Here is a 12126-nt window from a genome sequence, read left to right on the forward strand (position 1 = left end):
ATTTCATTGAAGCTGGACAATCTACTTTTTTCATTATAGTCTATAGGTCCATGAACATTGATGCAATTTGTGTATCATGGACCATTAGGAGGAGATGCCATGAAAACGTATTTTCATCTATGCAGTGTCCGTGAAACACGAATGACACACGGAGGGCAAAAGACAGATTCTTCATGGATGAATCACTGACCACCTTATCACTGATTTCATCACGGACGTGTAGATGACGCATAATACAGTAGCAGCAAAGTGAATGAGATTAGAAAAATCTCATGTGCACTTTGCATATTTTTGTGTGTGCGGAAACTGACCTGCTGTGCGGATTTGAAGATCTGCAGCATGTCAATTATTTGTGCAGTTTTTGTGGATTTCACAACAAATCTGCATCAAATCCAAAAGAAGTAAGGTCGGGTTAACATCAGAAGAACAGAAAATAAATAATAAAATGGATCCTTTATTTTGAACATATATTGTGCCTTTTTTGCATCCGTTTTGTTAGTTTTCTCTGAGATCTGTTATTTTTGACAGGAGAAATATTCCTTCGAGGAGGACTTTTACTCTTGTCAAAAATAACGGATCTCAGACAAAACTAACTAAAACGGATTCAAAATAAAGGATGTGTTTTTCTGCCAGATAAGTGTGCATTTAGCAGTCTGCGAAACACAGATCCGCAAAATATACTGATGACGGCCATGTCACATCTGTATTGCATCCGTTTTTTTGTGGATCCTTTGTAACAATAGGACATGTTCTAGTTTTTTTGCAGCACATATTTGCGGACATACAGAAATCGAATGCACACAGAGGCCTTTCCTTTTTTTTTTTGCAGCCCTAAGAAGAACAGAAAAGTAAACAGTGATGTGAACCTGGCCTTGTTTTAGAAATGTACAGAAACCCACATGGATCTGTGTGGATTTTCTGCTTGTAAACTTGCACTTATGTGCAGGGAGCAGGCATTGTGTACTGCGCTTCTTTTTAGCTGTACTACAGGAGGTTAGAGATGTAAGTCTATGCAGACTGCTGTACACACTAGGGGATTAGAAAAGCACTGGTGCTGTGTATGACTCTAATGTCAGTGGTGGTGAAAGTGACGATAATGACGTGTCGATGGATGTCATGTCGCTGACCACAAGAGAGGAAGAGGAGGGGAGTTCAGAGGGAGAGACAGAGTAGCAGATAGGGAGGAGAAGGAGGAGAAGCAGGCAGAACTTACAGTGCACAGGAGTCAAAAAGCAGACTGCAAATGTATCTGGAGCGAGCCATCCACGATGCACGCTCACATCTGGCGCTCCCAGGACGCCGTCACATGGCTCCACAGTGTGGGCTTTTTTTACTGTGTCAGCTGCTGACAATAGTGTTGCCATCTGCAGCCTGTGCTGTCAACACATAAGTCATGGTAAGCCCCACACTCACCAAGGGACGACCACCTTAAGAAGGCACCTGGCCTCCCATCACCTAGCCCAGTGGGAGCAACACCTTCCAACGTGCTGTCATCACGTTAATCTGGCAAAAGGTAAGCTTCCGTGGCCCAAATGTTTGATCGTATAAAGTTGATGACGCTGGATAACCCTTTGGCCCAACGGCTGACCGCCGGCTTGTCGGAACTGCTAGCCCGCCAACTACTGGACTCGGTGGCCTTTAGAAAATTTGTGGCCATTGGCACACCGCAATGGAAGGTCCGCGGAAGGAAAAATTTCTCCCAGAAGGGCATCCCAGAGCTATATGGCCATATTCAGCAGCAAGTGAATGTATCTCTGGCAAACAGTGTCGGTGCCAAGATACATCTGACCAAAGACATGTGGTCTAGGAAACACGGGCAGGGAAGGTACATAACTTTTACTGCCCACTGGGTGAACCATCTGATGGCTGTCAAGCATGCAACCTGTGGCACCCGTGTGGATTTAGTGTTACCGCCACGGATTGCATGCAGGCCTGCCTCTTCTTCCCCTCCATCCTCCGTCTCCTCCTCGGCTGACTCCTCCTTTTCCACTGCTACCACCTCAATTGGTATTGTTATTCAACGTGCCAGGTGAGACGTTGCCATGCTGTGCTACAGCTGTTGTGCCTGCAAGCCAATAGCCACACCAGTCCTGCATTCCTTTCAGCTCTGCGGTCATAGGCCGATCAGTGGCTAAACCCGCTCAATTTGACAGTGGGTAAAGTGGTGTGCGACAACGGTGCCAATCTGCTGAGCTCGCTGAAATAGGGCAAATTGACACACGTGCCGTGCATGGCACACATCCTGAACTTAGTCGTGCAGCAATTCGTTGCCAAATACCCCAGGGTCCAGGACCTCTTGCGGCAGGCCAGGAAAATCTCTAGTCATTTTAGAAGATCTTACACGGCCATGGGTCACCTTGCTGACGTTCAGCGGCGACACCACTTGCCCGTCAGACGTCTGATTTGTGACTGCCCGACGCGCTGGAACTCCACCTTGTATATGCTTGATAGGCTGCTCCAGCAGAAATGTGTCGTTAACGACTACCTGTATTAACTCTGTGGCAGGACAGGTTTTGGAGAGCTTGTTTTTTTTTCACTGCGCCAGTGGCTGCCCATGCGCGACGCATGCAGACTTCTGCAGTCATTTGATGAGATCATCAAACTGGTCAGTCGCAGCCAGGGCGCCATCAGTGACATCTTCCCTTACGCCTTCTTTCTGGAGTGTGCATTGCGTCGTGTCATTGATCAAGCCGTCGAGGAGAAGGAAGATGAGGAAGTCTCAATGCTGAATGAATTCCCAGGGGGGGGCTACTCCATCTGAGACAAGTCAGCAGGAGTCAGAGGAGGATGGTGTCGGGGAGGAGGAGGAGCATAAAGAGCAGGCTTTAAACTTTTCTGGGATCTCTGGTGTTGTCTGTGGATGGGGGGGGGGGGGGGAGACCGAGGACAACATTCTCCTGGGCGATGAGCAGGAGCCAGACCGCTCCACCGCTTCCAATTTAGTGCAAATGGGGGCCTTCATGCTCCAGTGTTTGAAGAGGGATCCCCGTATAAAAAGCATAAAGGGCAAGGGACCAGTACTGGGTGGAAACGTACTTAGACCCCCGGTACAAACACAAAATGGCGGACATGTTACCGTCTGTGATAGAGGGCTGTCAGAATGCAGCTCTTCCAGGCCTTGCTTTGAGAAATGCTGCATTCTGCTGTTGTGGACGCTGGCAGAGGAATTTCCACCCACAGAGAAACAGTTGCGGGTACCAATCCTACAGCGCATGCAAGAAGAGGGCGGTTTGAAGATGTGTTGGTCACTTCGGATATGAGATCATTCTTGCAGTCAACCCATCGACAGCCGCTCTCCGGATCCAGCCTCAGGGAATTCCTAGACCGACAGGTGTCCGACTACATTGGGTTAACGGCCGATGTGAACGCTCTGAACCCCTTGACTACTGGGTGTGCATGCTTGACCTGTGGCCAGAGCTGGCACAATTTGCCATGGGCCTCTTGGCTTGCCTCTCGTCGAGTTTCCTGTCCAAAAGGCATGGATCTCGGAGGAATTCAACACCTATGACGACCACGTTTAATTGAATTTCCTCATGCCAGCCTACACATATCTGCCACCACCCAGAACAAATAATGGTCCCTGTCTTATGTAAATACAGCGGCATAAAAGTACTTTTCTGTCTGGTGAATGCCTAATGTTTGGGGCAATGGAGGAATTCAACACCTGTGACGACCACATTCAATCGAATTTCAACTATTATCATTTGGGGCTTTTTCAAGAGGGGGGATTTCGTTAGCCATGTTTTTAATCCAATTTTATATTTTTTGCTCTTTTAAACATATGTATTTGTACTGGCCTGCAGTAAAATTGATATCCAATGACCGTCTAACATACCTCCAGCAACATAATCACTGGTTCTTTTCTGTACATTGAATGATGATTTTTTTGGGCCTGTACTACACTGGCCTGCATTAAAATTGATATCCATCGACCGTCTAATACAGTGTTTCCCAACCAGTGTGCCTCCAGCTGTTGCAAAACTACAACTCCCAGGATGCCTAGACAGCCTTTGGCTGTGCGGGCATGCTGGGAGTTGTAGTTTTGCAACAGCTGGAGGCACACTGGTTGGGAAACACTGGTCTAATATACCTCCAGCCACATAATCACTTGATCTTTTATGTACGTTGAATGCATAATTTTTGGGGCCTGTAATCTAACTGACCAACAATAAAAAGCCCTGATCGGCCCCCACACGTGCGTTCACCCACGCCCGCCCCACCGCAGTGACAAAAAATATATATTTTTTTGATCACTGCACATTCACTTTACAAGCACTGCGGCGATAAAAAAACTGTTTTGATATTTTTTATCAACCGCAGTGGCCTCCGGTACTTCGCTAGCCTCCCATTTGTAAGACAGGCTTGCTTTTTTTCTTGGGTAGTCTCAGGGAATACCCCTAAATTTTGTTGCCCAAATGTATTCTTCTGAAGAGGCCTACAGGCTTCTGACCCAGTCGGATGAGGAATGGGAACCCTCATCTGATGAATCCAGCTGGTCAGAATATGAACCTGTAGAAAGCAGTGGCAGTCTGACCCAAAGTTCGGACGAGGAGGTTGAGGTCCCTGATAGCACCAGGCGTACCCGGCCCCGTGTCGCTAGACCACAGGTTGCGCAGGATCCGTTTCAAGGGCAGCAGAGTGGGGCTGGTGCTGTCGGATTACGTGGTGAGGCATACACCAGCAGCACAGCCCATCCTGGACCTAGTACCAGCATTGCCGTACCACATGGTGAAGTGGCGAGCACCAGAAGGGCAGTTGAAGCTGGTACGGTGGCACGTGCAATAGTTACCCCGTCGCAGCCAGCGCAAATATGGGCCCGTAGACCCCCTAGAATCCCTGAGGTGCTGGCAAACCCTGATTGGCAGTCCCCAACTTCAGCCGCAACCCAATTCATCACATGCCCATGTTCTCTGCTGCTATGTCCAGGACACGATTTGAGACCATCCTGCGTTTCCTGCACTTTAGTGATAACACCACCTCCCGTCCCAGAGGCCACCCAGCTTTTGACCGGCTCTAGAGTTGAGCGAACACCTGGATGTTCGGGTTCGAGAAGTTCGGCCGAACATCCCGGAAATGTTCGGGTTCGGGATCCGAACCCGATCCGAACTTCGTCCCGAACCCGAACCCCATTGAAGTCAATGGGGACCCGAACTTTTCGGCACTAAAAAGGCTGTAAAACAGCCCAGGAAAGAGCTAGAGGGCTGCAAAAGGCAGCAACATGTAGGTAAATCCCCTGCAAACAAATGTGGATAGGGAAATGAATTAAAATAAAAATTAAATAAATAAAAATTAACCAAAATCAATTGGAGAGAGGTTCCATAGCAGAGAATCTGGCTTCCCTGTCACCCACCACTGGAACAGTCCATTCTCAGATATTTAGGCCCCGGCACCCAGGCAGAGGAGAGAGGTCCCGTAACAGAGAATCTGTCTTCATGTCAGCAGAGAATTAGTCTGCATGTCATAGCAGAGAATGAGGCTTCACGTCAGCCACCACTGCAACAGTCCATTGGCATATATTTAGGCCCAGCACACACACAGGCAGAGGAGAGAGGTCCCGTAACAGAGAATCTGGCTTCATGTCAGCAGAGAATCAGTCTGCATGTCATAGCAGAGAATGAGGCTTCACGTCAGCCACCACTGCAACAGTCCATTGGCATATATTTAGGCCTAGCACACAGGCAGAGCAGAGAGGTCCCGTAACAGACAATCTGGCTTCATGACAGCAGAGAATCAGTCTGCATGTCATAGCAGAGAATCAGGCTTCACGTCAGCCACCACTGCAACAGTCCATGGTCATAAATTTAGGCCCAGCACCCAGGCAGAGGAGAGAGGTCCCGTAACAGACAATCTGGCTTCATGTCAGCAGAGAATTAGTCTGCATGTCATAGCAGAGAATCAGGCTTCATGTCAGCCACCACTGCAACAGTCCATTGGCATATATTTAGGCCTAGCACACAGGCAGAGGAGAGGTTCATTCAACTTTGGGTAGCATCGCAATATAATGGTAAAATGAAAATAAAAATAGGATTGAATGAGGAAGTGCCCTGGAGTCCAATAATATATGGTTATGGGGAGGTAGTTAATGTCTAATCTGGACAAGGGACGGACAGGTCCTGTGGGATCCATGCCTGGTTCATTTTTATGAACGTCAGCTTGTCCACATTGGCTGTAGACAGGCGGCTGCGTTTGTCTGTAATGACGCCCCCTGCCGTGCTGAATACACGTTCAGACAAAACGCTGGCTGCCGGGCAGGCCAGCACCTCCAAGGCATAAAAGGCTAGCTCTGGCCACGTGGACAATTTAGAGACCCAGAAGTTGAATGGGGCCGAACCATCAGTCAGTACGTGGAGGGGTGTGCACACGTACTGTTCCACCATGTTAGTGAAATGTTGCCTCCTGCTAACACGTTGCGTATCAGGTGGTGGTGCAGTTAGCTGTGGCGTGTTGACAAAAGTTTTCCACATCTCTGCCATGCTAACCCTGCCCTCAGAGGAGCTGGCCGTGACACAGCTGCCTTGGCGACCTCTTGCTCCTCCTCTGCCTTGGCCTTGGGCTTCCACTTGTTCCCCTGTGACATTTGGGAATGCTCTCAGTAGCGCGTCTACCAACGTGCGCTTGTACTCGCGCATCTTCCTATCACGCTCCAGTGCAGGAAGTAAGGTGGGCACATTGTCTTTGTAGCGTGGATCCAGCAGGGTGGCAACCCAGTAGTCCGCACAGGTTAAAATGTGGGCAACTCTGCTGTCGTTGCGCAGGCACTGCAGCATGTAGTCGCTCATGTGTGCCAGGCTGCCCAGGGGTAAGGACAAGCTGTCCTCTGTGGGAGGCGTATCGTCATCGTCCTGCCTTTCCCCCCAGCCACGCACCAGTGATGGACCCGAGCTGCGTTGGGTGCCACCCCGCTGTGACCATGCTTCATCCTCATCCTCCTCCACCTCCTCCTCATCCTCGTCCTCCTCGTCCTCCAGTAGTGGGCCCTGGCTGGCCACATTTGTACCTGGCCTCTGCTGTTGCAAAAAACCTCCCTCTGAGTCACTTCGAAGAGACTGGCCTGAAAGTGCTAAAAATGACCCCTCTTCCTCATCCTCCTCCTCCTCCTCCTGGGCCACCTCCTGTTCCATCATCGCCCTAAGTGTTTTCTCAAGGAGACATAGAAGTGGTATTGTAACGCTGATAACGGTGTCATCGCCACTGGCCATGTTGGTGGAGTACTCGAAACAGCGCAACAGGGCACACAGGTCTCGCATGGAGGCCCAGTCATTGGTGGTGAAGTGGTGCTGTTCTGTAGTGCGACTGACCCGTGCGTGCTGCAGCTGAAACTCCACTATGGCCTGCTGCTGCTCGCACAGTCTGTCCAGCATGTGCAAGGTGGAGTTCCACCTGGTGGGCACGTCGCATATGAGGCGGTGAGCGGGAAGGCCGAAGTTACGCTGTAGCGCAGACAGGCGAGCAGCGGCAGGATGTGAACGCCGGAAGCGCGAACAGACGGCCCGCACTTTATGCAGCAGCTCTGACATGTCGGGGTAGTTGTGAATGAACTTCTGCACCACCAAATTCAGCACATGCGCCAAGCAAGGGATGTGCGTCAAATTGGCTAGTCCCAGAGCTGCAACGAGATTTCGCCCATTATCACACACCACCAGGCCGGGCTTGAGGCTCACCGGCAGCAACCACTCGTCGGTCTGTTGTTCAATACCCCGCCACAACTCCTGTGCGGTGTGGGGCCTGTCCCCCAAACATATGAGTTTCAGAATGGCCTGCTGACGTTTACCCCGGGCTGTGCTGAAGTTGGTGGTGAAGGTGTGTGGCTGACTGGATGAGCAGGTGGAAGAAGAGGAGGAGGAAGCCGAGAAGGAGGAGGTGGCAACAGGAGGCAAAGAATGTTGCCCTGCGATCCTTGGCGGCGGCAGGACGTGCGCCAAACAGCTCTCCGCCTGGGGCCCAGCTGCCACTACATTTACCCAGTGTGCAGTTAGGGAGATATAGCGTCCCTGGCCGTGCTTACTGGTCCACGTATCTGTGGTTAGGTGGACCTTGCTACAGATGGCGTTGCGCAGTGCACACTTGATTTTATGGGATACTTGGTTGTGCAGGGAAGGCACGGCTCTCTTGGAGAAGTAGTGCCGGCTGGGAACAACATACTGTGGGACAGCAAGCGACATGAGCTGTTTGAAGCTGTCTGTGTCCACCAGCCTAAATGACAGCATTTCATAGGCCAGTAGTTTAGAAATGCTGGCATTCAGGGCCAGGGATCGAGGGTGGCTAGGTGGGAATTTACGCTTTCTATCAAATGTTTGTGAGATGGAGAGCTGAACGCTGGCGTGTGACATGGTTGAGACGCTTGGTGACGGAGGTGGTGGTGGTGGTGTTGGTGGTACATCCCCTGTTTGCTGGGCGGCAGGTGCCAACGTTCCTCCAGAGGCGGAGGAAGAGGCCGAGGCGGCAGCAGCAGAATAGGCCGAGGCGGCAGCAGCAGAAGAGGTAGCAGGGGGAGCCTGAGTGACTTCCTTGGTTTTAAGGTGTTTACTCCACTGCAGTTCATGCTTTGCATGCAGGTGCCTGGTCATGCAGGTTGTGCTCAGGTTCAGAACGTTAATGCCTCGCTTCAGGCTCTGATGGCACAGCGTGCAAACCACTCGGGTCTTGTCGTCAGCACATTGTTTGAAGAAGTGCCATGCCAGGGAACTCCTTGAAGCTGCCTTTGGGGTGCTCGGTCCCAGATGGCGGCGGTCAGTAGCAGGCGGAGTCTCTTGGCGGCGGGTGTTCTGCTTTTGCCCACTGCTCCCTCTTTTGCTACGCTGTTGGCTCGGTCTCACCACTGCCTCTTCCTCCGAACTGTGAAAGTCAGTGGCACGACCTTCATTCCATGTGGGGTCTAGGACCTCATCGTCCCCTGCATCGTCTTCCACCCAGTCTTGATCCCTGACCTCCTGTTCAGTCTGCACACTGCAGAAAGACGCAGCAGTTGGCACCTGTGTTTCGTCATCATCAGAGACATGCTGAGGTGGTATTCCCATGTCCTCATCATCAGGAAACATAAGTGGTTGTGCGTCAGTGCATTCTATGTCTTTCACCGCTGGGGAAGGGCTAGGTGGATGCCCTTGGGAAACCCTGCCAGCGGAGTCTTCAAACAGCATAAGAGACTGCTGCATAACTTGAGGCTGAGACAGTTTCCCTGGTATGCATGGGGGTGATGTGACAGACTGATGGGGTTGGTTTTCAGGCGCCATCTGTGCGCTTTCTGCAGAAGACTGGGTGGGAGATAATGTGAACGTGCTGGATCCACTGTCGGCCACCCAATTGACTAATGCCTGTACCTGCTCAGGCCTTACCATCCTTAGAACGGCATTGGGCCCCACCATATATCGCTGTAAATTCTGGCGGCTACTGGGACCTGAGGTAGTTGGTACACTAGGACGTGTGGATGTGGCAGAACGGCCACGTCCTCTCCCAGCACCAGAGGGTCCACTAACACCACCACGACCATGTCCACGTCCGCGTCCCTTACTAGATGTTTTTCTCATTGTTATGGTTCACCACAACAACAAATATATTATTTGGCCCAATGTATTGTATTCAAATTCAGCGGGATATAAATTTGAGGCCTAGTATTTAGGCGCTGGGTGACCGGTATGGATTTAGTGACAGAATTAGACTTGGAAATGCACAGAAGCGTGTGTGTGAAGTTATTCTGAATGACCCTATGTGCACCTTCAATATTATATACCCTTTTAGGGATAGATTTCAAATAGCTCTGATATAGCAGAAACCACTAAATTATGAAATTGCTAAATTGGGAATTGTACTTCAACCCAGAACAAAAAATGTGCTTTGACGGACACTAAATATCTTGCCCAGCAACAACAGTACAGCGGTGGGTAACGAGAGATTTAGAGGGATTTAAATTTGAGGCCTAGTATTTAGGCGCTGGGTCACCGGTATGGATTTAGTGACAGAATTAGACTTGGAAATGCACAGAAGCGTGTGTGTGAAGTTATTCTGAATGACCCTATGTGCACCTTCAATATTATATACCCTTTTAGGGATAGATTTCAAATAGCTCTGATATAGCAGAAACCACTAAATTATGAAATTGCTAAATTGGGAATTGTACTTCAACCCAGAACAAAAAATGTGCTTTGACGGACACTAAATATCTTGCCCAGCAACAACAGTACAGCGGTGGGTAACGAGAGATTTAGAGGGATTTAAATTTGAGGCCTAGTATTTAGGCGCTGGGTGACAGGTATGGGTTTAGTGACAGAATTAGACTTGAAAATACACAGTAGCGGGTGTGTGTGAAGTTATTCTGAATGACCCAATGTGCACCTTCAATATTATATACCCTTTTTGGGATAGATTTCAAATAGCTCTGATATAGCAGGAACCACTAAATTATGAAATTGCTAAATTGGGAATTGTACTTCAACCCAGAACAAAAAATGTGCTTTGACGGACACTAAATATCTTGCCCAGCAACAACAGTACAGCGGTGGGTAACGAGAGATTTAGAGGGATTTAAATTTGAGGCCTAGTATTTAGGCGCTGGGTCACCGGTATGGATTTAGTGACAGAATTAGACTTGGAAATGCACAGAAGCGTGTGTGTGAAGTTATTCTGAATGACCCTATGTGCACCTTCAATATTATATACCCTTTTAGGGATAGATTTCAAATAGCTCTGATATAGCAGAAACCACTAAATTATGAAATTGCTAAATTGGGAATTGTACTTCAACCCAGAACAAAAAATGTGCTTTGACGGACACTAAATATCTTGCCCAGCAACAACAGTACAGCGGTGGGTAACGAGAGATTTAGAGGGATTTAAATTTGAGGCCTAGTATTTAGGCGCTGGGTCACCGGTATGGATTTAGTGACAGAATTAGACTTGGAAATGCACAGAAGCGTGTGTGTGAAGTTATTCTGAATGACCCTATGTGCACCTTCAATATTATATACCCTTTTAGGGATAGATTTCAAATAGCTCTGATATAGCAGAAACCACTAAATTATGAAATTGCTAAATTGGGAATTGTACTTCAACCCAGAACAAAAAATGTGCTTTGACGGACACTAAATATCTTGCCCAGCAACAACAGTACAGCGGTGGGTAACGAGAGATTTAGAGGGATTTAAATTTGAGGCCTAGTATTTAGGCGCTGGGTGACAGGTATGGGTTTAGTGACAGAATTAGACTTGAAAATACACAGTAGCGGGTGTGTGTGAAGTTATTCTGAATGACCCAATGTGCACCTTCAATATTATATACCCTTTTTGGGATAGATTTCAAATAGCTCTGATATAGCAGGAACCACTAAATTATGAAATTGCTAAATTGGGAATTGTACTTCAACCCAGAACAAAAAATGTGCTTTGACGGACACTAAATATCTTGCCCAGCAACAACAGTACAGCGGTGGGTAACGAGAGATTTAGAGGGATTTAAATTTGAGGCCTAGTATTTAGGCGCTGGGTCACCGGTATGGATTTAGTGACAGAATTAGACTTGGAAATGCACAGAAGCGTGTGTGTGAAGTTATTCTGAATGACCCTATGTGCACCTTCAATATTATATACCCTTTTAGGGATAGATTTCAAATAGCTCTGATATAGCAGAAACCACTAAATTATGAAATTGCTAAATTGGGAATTGTACTTCAACCCAGAACAAAAAATGTGCTTTGACGGACACTAAATATCTTGCCCAGCAACAACAGTACAGCGGTGGGTAACGAGAGATTTAGAGGGATTTAAATTTGAGGCCTAGTATTTAGGCGCTGGGTCACCGGTATGGATTTAGTGACAGAATTAGACTTGGAAATGCACAGAAGCGTGTGTGTGAAGTTATTCTGAATGACCCTATGTGCACCTTCAATATTATATACCCTTTTAGGGATAGATTTCAAATAGCTCTGATATAGCAGAAACCACTAAATTATGAAATTGCTAAATTGGGAATTGTACTTCAACCCAGAACAAAAAATGTGCTTTGACGGACACTAAATATCTTGCCCAGCAACAACAGTACAGCGGTGGGTAACGAGAGATTTAGAGGGAATTAAATTTGAGGCCTAGTATTTAGGCGCTGGGTCACCGGTATGGATTTAGTGACAGAATTAGACTT

The 12126-nt window shown here is 48.4% G+C and overlaps 1 protein-coding gene across 1 annotated transcript in view; it reads left to right on the forward strand.

The window, feature by feature from the left end:
* Window positions 1-1413: 1413 nt before the first annotated feature.
* Window positions 1414-12126, forward strand: part of LOC122942103 (oocyte zinc finger protein XlCOF6.1-like) — a 33408-nt gene continuing 22695 nt past the window's right edge. Inside the window, exon 1 of the mRNA XM_044299599.1 lies at window positions 1414-1513. The gene's annotated coding sequence lies outside the window, so the exon portion shown is untranslated. The remainder of the gene's footprint in view (window positions 1514-12126) is intronic.

The sequence above is a fragment of the Bufo gargarizans genome, chromosome 6, assembly GCF_014858855.1.
Source record: "Bufo gargarizans isolate SCDJY-AF-19 chromosome 6, ASM1485885v1, whole genome shotgun sequence".
Classification (NCBI taxonomy): Eukaryota; Metazoa; Chordata; class Amphibia; order Anura; family Bufonidae; genus Bufo; species Bufo gargarizans.